The sequence below is a fragment of the Schistocerca piceifrons genome, chromosome 5 (assembly GCF_021461385.2).
Source record: "Schistocerca piceifrons isolate TAMUIC-IGC-003096 chromosome 5, iqSchPice1.1, whole genome shotgun sequence".
Lineage (NCBI taxonomy): Eukaryota > Metazoa > Arthropoda > Insecta > Orthoptera > Acrididae > Schistocerca > Schistocerca piceifrons.
Window position 1 is genome coordinate 138,263,176 of NC_060142.1, and position 9,198 is coordinate 138,272,373.

The following is a 9,198-nucleotide window of genomic DNA, read 5'->3' on the forward strand; positions in this document are numbered from 1 at the left end:
AGTGATCTTGCAATGTAATCTTTTAAAGACGTTACCTAGACAAAAGTATTCACGAAATTTCATTTGTTTAATTATTTTTGGGTGTTGCGATTCTTTCTCCGTTAGGGTATGTTCTTTCTCATACTTCATACTTCTCGCGAAATGGCGATGTACAGAAAAGCAGAGACATTAGAGCTTACATGGAAGCGTATATAGTCGTTCTTTCCACGGACCATTCGCGAATGGAACAAGTAAAGTAATTATTTGAATAAAAATAAATTTTTAGTATAACACGTTTTGATATCAGACTAAAATATATGAATTATTTTCTCCTAGTACATACACATTTTCCTAAACGCATACGGATAGTTCTGAAAGTATGTGACTGTGAACTTTTAGTAGGTATGAAAACACTTGTAAAATTTATGACAAAAGCGTTGAGCGCGTGCAACAGATAATAAGAAGTGAACTATTCACGCGTCAGTTATGTATTACGTACGCCCTAAGTGTTTCGGTATAAAGCTTACAACTATTTTTATAGCTATTAAGAATTCACAACCTGAACTTTCCAAAATTGCATGAGGTTAGAAATTTTTATGATGTTAGCACTCCGTCATCAGGCCGCAAGTGTCCCATCGGGACCATCCGACCGCCGTGTCAGCCTCAGCTGAGAATGCAGATAGGAGGGGCGTGTGGTCAGCACACCGCTCTCCTGGTCGTTATGATGGTTTTCTTTGACTGATACCGCTAATATTCGGTCTAGTAGCTCCTCAATTGGCATCACGAGGCTGAGTGCACCCCGTAGAATGGCAACAGCGCATGGCGGCCCGGATGGTCACCCATTCAAGTGCCAGCCACGCCCAGCAGAGCTTAATTTCGGTGATCTGATGGGAACCGGTGTATCAACTGCGGCAAGGCCGTTGCCTTATGATGTTACAAGAACTTATTTTATACTTCTTGTTTTGATAGAAAAACGGTTTCATTAAAAATTATTTTATTTAAACAAGCTTTTTGTACTTTTCAGTGAAGCTTTTCAGTCAATTTTAAAAACACCTTGACATTCTTGCGATAGAGACCTGTTTCAAATTTCATGTTTATTTCAGTTTCTCTGTACCTGATTCAATTAATATACGAGTATTGCTTCCTCCTACCTATCCTACCTATATTTCTCGACATGATCGAGAAGGTAAAAATTAGAGATAGTCGAGTACATACGGAGGCTTATTGGTAACCGTTCTTGGCGCGAAAGTGGTAAACTGTAGTGGTACAAGAAGTGTCATTCGTCACACATCTGACAAGAAAGTGAATTAATATTGCATTGACACCCAATTGTGGGCTATGTTGAAACTTTCAATTCTCTAGCTCATCGTGGAGTTAGTTTACAATCAAGTACAAAACTTGTACCCAAGAGACAAACATACAGACAGGAGACCGAGTTCATAAAAAATTAGTACAATGAGTAATGTACACTCCTGGAAATTGAAATAAGAACACCGTGAATTCATTGTCCCAGGAAGGGGAAACTTTATTGACACATTCCTGGGGTCAGATACATCACATGATCACACTGACAGAACCACAGGCACATAGACACAGGCATGCACAATGTCGGCACTAGTACAGTGTATATCCACCTTTCGGAGCCATGCAGGCTGCTATTCTTCCATGGAGACGATCGTAGAGATGCTGGATGTAGTCCTGTGGAACGGCTTGCCATGCCATTTCCACCTGGCGCCTCAGTTGGACCAGCGTTCGTGCTGGACGTGCAGATCGCGTGAGACGACGCTTCATCCAGTCCCAAACATGCTCAATGGGCGACAGATCCGGAGATCTTGCTGGCCAGGATAGTTGACTTACACCTTCTAGAGCACGTTGGGTGGCACGGGATACATGCAGACGTGCATTGTCCTGTTGGAACAGCAAGTTCCCTTGCCGGTCTAGGAATGGTAGAACGATGGGTTCGATGACGGTTTGGATGTACCGTGCACTATTCAGTGTCCCCTCGACGATCACCAGTGGTGTACGGCCAGTGTAGGAGATCGCTCCCCACACCATGATGCCGGGTGTTGGCCCTGTGTGCCTCGGTCGTATGCAGTCCTGATTGTGGCGCTCACCTGCACGGCGCCAAACACGCATACGACCATCATTGGCACCAAGGCAGAAGCGACTCTCATCGCTGAAGACGACACGTCTCCATTCGTCCCTCCATTCACGCTTGTCGCGACACCACTGGAGGCGGGCTGCACAATGTTGGGGCGTGAGCGGAAGACGGCCTAACGGTGTGCGGGACCGTAGCCCAGCTTCATGGAGACGGTTGCGAATGGTGCTCGCCGCTACCCCAGGAGCAACAGTGTCCCTAATTTGCTGGGAAGTGGCGGTGAGGTCCCCTACGGCACTGCGTAGGATCCTACGGTCTTGGCGTGCATCCGTGCGTCGCTGCGGTCCGGTCCCAGGTCGACGGGCACGTGCACCTTCCGCCGACCACTGGCGACAACATCGATGTACTGTGGAGACCTCACGCCCCACGTGTTGAGCAATTCGGCGGTACGTCCACCCGGCCTCCCGCATGCCCACTATACGCCCTCGCTCAAAGTCCGTCAACTGCACATACGGTTCACGTCCACGCTGTCGCGGCATGATACCGGTGTTAAAGACTGCGATGGAGCTCCGTATGCCACGGCAAACTGGCTGACACTGACGGCGGCGGTGCACAAATGCTGCGCAGCTAGCGCCATTCGACGGCCAACACCGCGGTTCCTGGTGTGTCCGCTGTGCCGTGCGTGTGATCATTGCTTGTACAGCCCTCTCGCAGTGTCCGGAGCAAGTATGGTGGGTCTGACACACCGGTGTCAATGTGTTCTTTTTTCCATTTCCAGGAGTGTATATACTACTAATTTCAGTTTTTTGTCCATCCGTGTATGCCATAATCTGAAGCATATACCTCACTGGGAGTTTAGTTTAAAATCAGCTGCATCATGATCTGACCCCAAAAGAACGATATGAATGCGATATAATAAAATCTGTTAACCTTCGCGCGCTCCCGCGTACAGTGAAGTGACCGCCTTTTTGCAATTTCGCGCCATACTTACTCCACAAAGGTAAGAGGCGGCGAGAGGGACATGTATTCTCTAGTTGCACCTTTTTCCGACAGATGCTGCTCAAAGTTCGTCCAAGTCGCACCTCTCTGCCTCTCAGGACAAGTTCAAATAGGTCCGAACACGTTCGGCGGTCAGTTTACCGCCTTGCGAGCGCTTACAGCGCTTGCAAACAGGGTCAGTTTACCGCCTTGCGAGCGCTTACTGCACTTACAAATGGTTCAAATGGTTCTGAGCACTATGCGACTTAACTTCTGAGGTCATCAGTCGCCTAGAACTTAGAACTAATTAAACCTAACTAACCTAAGGACATCACACACATCCATGCCCGAGGCAGGATTCGAACCTACGACCGCAGCGGTCGCTCGGCTCCAGACTGTAGCGCCTAGAACCGCACGGCCACTCCGGCCGGCTGCACTTACAAAAACTGTCAATTACCGCCTTGCGAGCGGTTACGAGACTTTGTTCTACTGGTCTACTTCGGAATGTAAGTATTTCTTTTTGTAATTCCCCTATAATTCCTCAATTTTATAGACTCTTCCAATTCTCTAGTGAATGTGCATTACTTTCTATCAATTTTGCCATTAACAAATTCTGTTTTTCTTTCTACTTTAGCACTTCGTCATTCTAAGAAATTTCTCTTGGCGAAAGTATCAATTATTTTTATTTTTTAAAGGGAACGACGAAACCTTACATCTGATGACATACATAGAACCTTGGCTGAATTGCAGAGAGAGGAAACAGAGGGGAAAGGCCATGAGGAATCCCTAGAACATGACGTTTCCGATGACCCAGATTATGAACAAGAAGGGACTGAAGATGATATACATCATAGTGAGTCGGAAATTGATTTGGAAAAAGGGGAAGAAAATGACGTAGATCAACAGGAGATACCAACAAATGACATCAGATTTTGATATAGGTAAGGACATGGAAACTATTTGGGATAGTAGTGCCAATATTACCAGCACAACATCAAAGTCAAAAAATATAATCAAAACTCTACCAGGTCCTAGAGGACAAGCCAGACAATGTGAAACTCGACTGGAAAGTTTTCAGTGTATAATAACTCCCGAAATGGTAGAAGGGATCGTAAGGCACACGAATATTTATGTTGAAAGGAAAAAAATTGGCACGTCAAGCACTGCCAGAAGGAAGCAGTAACTGTGAAGTTCGTGAAAGGGATTGTAAGGCGACAACAACAGCTGCAATGCTAGCACTGTTTGGTGCTCTGTTTTTGATTGCGGTCAAAAGAGGAAACCGTGCTAATTTCTATGAATATTTCAATGGCAATGGAACATGTCTGACAATTTTGCGAACCAATTTCAACCTAAATATAGATTTTTGCTATGAGCAATAAGATTTGATGACCCAAACACGAGATTCGAACCTCAAAAGCAACGGACAAACTTGCTCCTATACGAGAAATTTTGACTTCTTTCATTGCTAACAGCCAAAATCATTCAGTTCAGGGGAATTTGTCACTGTTGATGAGATGTTGGTTGCGTTTAGAGGACGATGTTCAATCATCCAGTACATGTCTAAAAAACCAGCCAAATACGGGTTAAAGATGTATGCATTGTGTGATGCACGCACTTTTTATACATATAATTTAGAAGTGTACTGCGGAAAACAGGTGCCAGGCCCTAACGTACTCTCCAACAAACCATACGGGGTAGCTAAATTGATTGAATGCATAGAAGGAACAAATAGAAATGTAACAACTGATAATTATTTTTCAAGTTACCCGTTGGCTGAATACCTCCTTGGCAAAGGCCTCACTTTTTTAGCTACAATGAGAAAAAATAAGAAAGGAATTCCCCCAGAATTTGTGACAGTAAATGGAAATACAGTGGCAGGAGATTACATGTTCTGTTGTCGAGATGACAAAAAAAGGAAAGCTGTAGTTGTGCTCTCCACAATGCATGATACCGACATCATTGATGAAGATACGAAAAAACCTGTTCAAATCACAGACTATAATTCAACCACAGGTGGAGTTGATGCTGTAGACCTCATGTGCTCCAGAATTTCAACATCAAGAAGAACACAAAGGTGGCCTGAATATATATTTTTCCGCTTACTTGACTTGGCAGGAATAAATTCGTTACGCATTTTTCAATTCAACACAGGTAATATGAAAGAAAAAACGAGAATACAGTTCTTACATGCGATATCTTTGGAACTGATGCCTCGCTTCCCACGCCCGGGTTCCCGGGTTCGATTCCCGACGGGGTCAGGGGTTTTCTCTGCCTCGTGATGACTGGGTGTTGTGTGATGTCCTTAGGTTAGTAAGGTTTAAGTAGTTCCAACTTCTAGGGGACTGAGGACCTCAGATGTTAAGTTCCATAGTGCTCAGAGCCATTTGAACCATTTGGAACTGATGAGCGAAAACCTGAAAGAAAGAGCTAAATTGAAGCATTTACCGAAAGATTTGTTAGTATTTTTGAAAGTTACAGAGAGAGTGACGTAGTTTATCCATCTGTATCAACCCCTACAAGGACAGGAATATGTTATTTGTGTGGCCCAAAAAAGAAAATAAAAACGAAGCGAAAATGCGGTGAATGTGGAAGAAACGTCTGTCTACGACATTCAACCACGACAGTTACGTGCAATAATTGTCGTCAGCCTCAAAACGAAAATGAAATGGATACAGGTTGGTCAGCATTTTTCATGTGACAGAAATGTTTGTGACGTTTCAATCAAAATTCTTTTTTCAAAGCAAAATTAGCTTTTCTTGTGACGAGTTACGACAGTGAATAATTCTAGTCTTAAGTATTACATTATATAGTCCAAAACATTAAAATTAAAAAAAAATTTCTTATATTTCATTTGGGTATTTGGCTTTCTTTTTGTATTCCATTGTATATTTTATTGTTAAATAAATAATTTTGATTACAAATGTGTTTGCAATATTGTGTGAGATATCCTATGTCGATATTTTATGGAAATATGACTTTTAAAAACCGAAAATCTAAAGAGATTGATGAAAACTCTCGGGCGGTCGGCCGACCACCCGCGCGAGCGCTCGCGTGACTATTTCCAGCGCGAGCGCATGAAGGTTAAGATCAAAGGTGTTACGGAGTCAGTACGTGACAAACGAACACAATGAGAGCGTGTTGGAGAGGCGCTGATAGAGCGCACAGCGTGGGCGTCGGTAAATCATATGCACGAGGCAGCGGGGAGGCGCGCAGCACCGGGTAGCTCGACAGGTTTTACGCTGCGGAAGGCCCGCTGGCGGGTGCAGGGCGCCCCAGAGGATCGCAGCCAGCCCAGCCGAGCCCGGCCCGGCCCGGCCCCAAGTTCCGCTGACGAAGTTGTAAATCCCGCGCGACATAAAACAAGATTTAAGTCAGGCCGCGGTGCGCCTATCTGGCTGTGCCGGCGGCCCGCGGATCCCAGCCAGCCGCAGTGGCGGGCCAAGGCCGGGAGGAGGGAAGAGAGGAAACGAGAGGAGACGAGACGAGACAGGACGGGAGGAGCCCTCACAGGCAATCCCGGGGCTCACCACGCACCACGCAGCGCATTCCTCCTCCAGATAGCTGGCGGGACCGCCGGCACCGCACAACTCCGACACTAGCTGCGTCTAAACAATTACCTCAGTAGTTAAATATATATATATATATCAATACAACGACAAAACACTAAAACAATACACTGAATAGCTAAATTGATATAGGCATGCGTATTCAAGTATAGATATGTTAACAGGCAGAAAACGGCACGGCGTCGCCTACATCGGACAACAAGTGTATGGCGCAGTTGTTAGGTCAAAAAATGGTTCAAATGGCTCTAAGCTCTATGGTACTTAACATCTGAGGACATCAGTCCCCTAGACAGATGAACTATTTAAAACAAACCGACCTAAGGACATCATACACATTCGTGCCCGAGGCCGGATTCGAACCTGCGACCGTAGCAGGTGCGCGGTTCCGGACTGAAGCGCCTAGAACCGATCGGTCACAGCGGCCGCCGTTGTTAGATCGGTTACTGCTGCTACAGTGGCAGGTTATCAAGTCATAAGTGGGTTTAAAATGGTGTTATAATCGGCGCATGAGGGATAGGACACAGCATCTCCGAGGTAGCGATGAAGTGCGGTTTTCCCGTACGACCATTTAATGAGTGGACCGTGAAAATCAGGATTACGATAAAACATCAAATCTCCGACATCGCTGCGACCTTAAAAAAGATCCTGCAAGAACGGGACAAACGACGACTGAAGGCAAACGTTCAGTGCGACAGAAGTGCAACCCTTCCGCATATTGCTGCAGATTTTAATGCTGGGCCATCTGCATGAGTCAGCGTGCGAATCATTCAACGAAACATAATCGATATGGGCTTTCAGAGCCGACGGCCCAATCTTGTGCCGGCCGGTGTGGCCAAGCTTCAGTCTGGAACCGCGCCACGGCTACTGCCACAGGTCCGAGTCCTGCCTTGGGCATGGATGTCTGTGATGTCCTTAGGTTAGTTAGGTTTAAGTACTTCTAAATTATAGGGGTCTGATGACCTCAGATGTTAAGTCCCATAGTCGTCAGAGCCATTTTAACGATTTTGAATCCAGTCTTGCACCCTTGATGACTTCACTGCACAAAGCTTAACGCTTCTCCTGGGCCCGTTAACAGCGACATAGGCCTGTTGATAACAAGAAACATGTTGCCTGGTCGGACGAGTCTCGTTTCAGATTGGATAGAACGGATGGACAATCGCCTGAATCCATGGACCCTGCATGTCACCAAAAAAATGGCTCTGAGCACTATGCGACTTAACTTCCGAGGTCATCAGTCGCCTAGAACTTAGAACTACTTAAACCTAACTAACCTAAGGACATCACACTCATCCCTGCCCGAGGCAGGATTCGAACCCGTGACCGTAGCAGTCGCGTGGTTCCAGACTGAAGCGCCTAGAACCGTTCGGCCACGCCGGCCGGCTGCATGTCAGCAGGGGACTGTTCAAGCTGGTGGAGACTCTACAACGGTGTGGGGCGTGAGCAGTTTCAGTGATATGGGACCCCTGATAAATCTAGATACGACTGTGACAGGTGATCCTGATTGATGCTGTCTGAGCACCTGCAAACATTCATGTCCATTGTGCATTCCGAACGATTTGGCCAATTCCAAAAGAACAATGCGACACCCCACACGTCCAGAATTGCTACAGAGTGGCTCCAGAAACACTCCTCTGAGTTTAAACACTTCCCATGACCACCAAACTCCCTAGGCACGACGTTATTGAGCATATCTAGGATCCTTTGCAACGTGCTAGTCAGAAAAGATCTCCACCCCCTCGTACTCTTACGGTTTTATGGACAGCCCTGCAGGATTTATGGTGTCAGTTTCCTCCAGCACTACTTCTGACATTATTCGAGTCCATTCCATGTCGCGTTGCGGCACCTGTGTGCTCGCGGGGGGCTCACACTATATTACGAAGGTGCACCAGTTGCTTTGGCTCTTCAATGTATGTACATCTACAACAGCTGTTCCCAACCTTTCTGAGCCCGTTATCATCAAGTGCAATCAGGTATTAGCTTATTAGCTTGATAGCCTTCTCCACCCGCACTGTCACTTCACCACCATGACCAACATTAATGATGAACTTAAATTTAAAATGGAAAAGAATTTTCTCTGAATATTTTAATTTCTAAAGAGATAATAGGTAAACTGTATCCATATTTTGTATCTATTTCATTAAACCAAGAATTAATGAGTTAATGAGACCATTAGTACAACTTATTTGCAACGGACACACTGCTGGAAGAAAAGTATTCCCTTTCAGACTTGTCCGTGAACTCAAGATTCATTGTGGCAACAGCGCAAATGGAGAACATAAAATGATTACATTTGCAGATGGATATCAAAGGCGGATGTGATATACCAGGTATCGACAAATGCTGCAACACTGATATTAGTACGTCGTGTAGCCTCCATGGGCAGTAATGCATGCGTTAACTCTGGCATCCAGTCGATCGTACCAATGGCGAATACTGTCCTGGGATACATAATGCCACTCCTCCTCCAGCGGTTTGCGTAGTTCAGTAAGAGACGTTTGCTGACGAGACAAACCAGTCACTTCTCGTCACATCGTATCTCACACCTCCTCGATTTGAGACAAGTCCGGAGATCATGCT

General features: G+C 45.7%; 1 pseudogene; it reads right to left on the reverse strand.

Annotated features, from left to right (window-relative positions):
- Positions 1-786: 786 nt before the first annotated feature.
- LOC124799571 lies at positions 787-904 on the reverse strand (annotated as a pseudogene).
- Between the last annotated feature and the right edge of the window lie 8,294 nt (positions 905-9,198).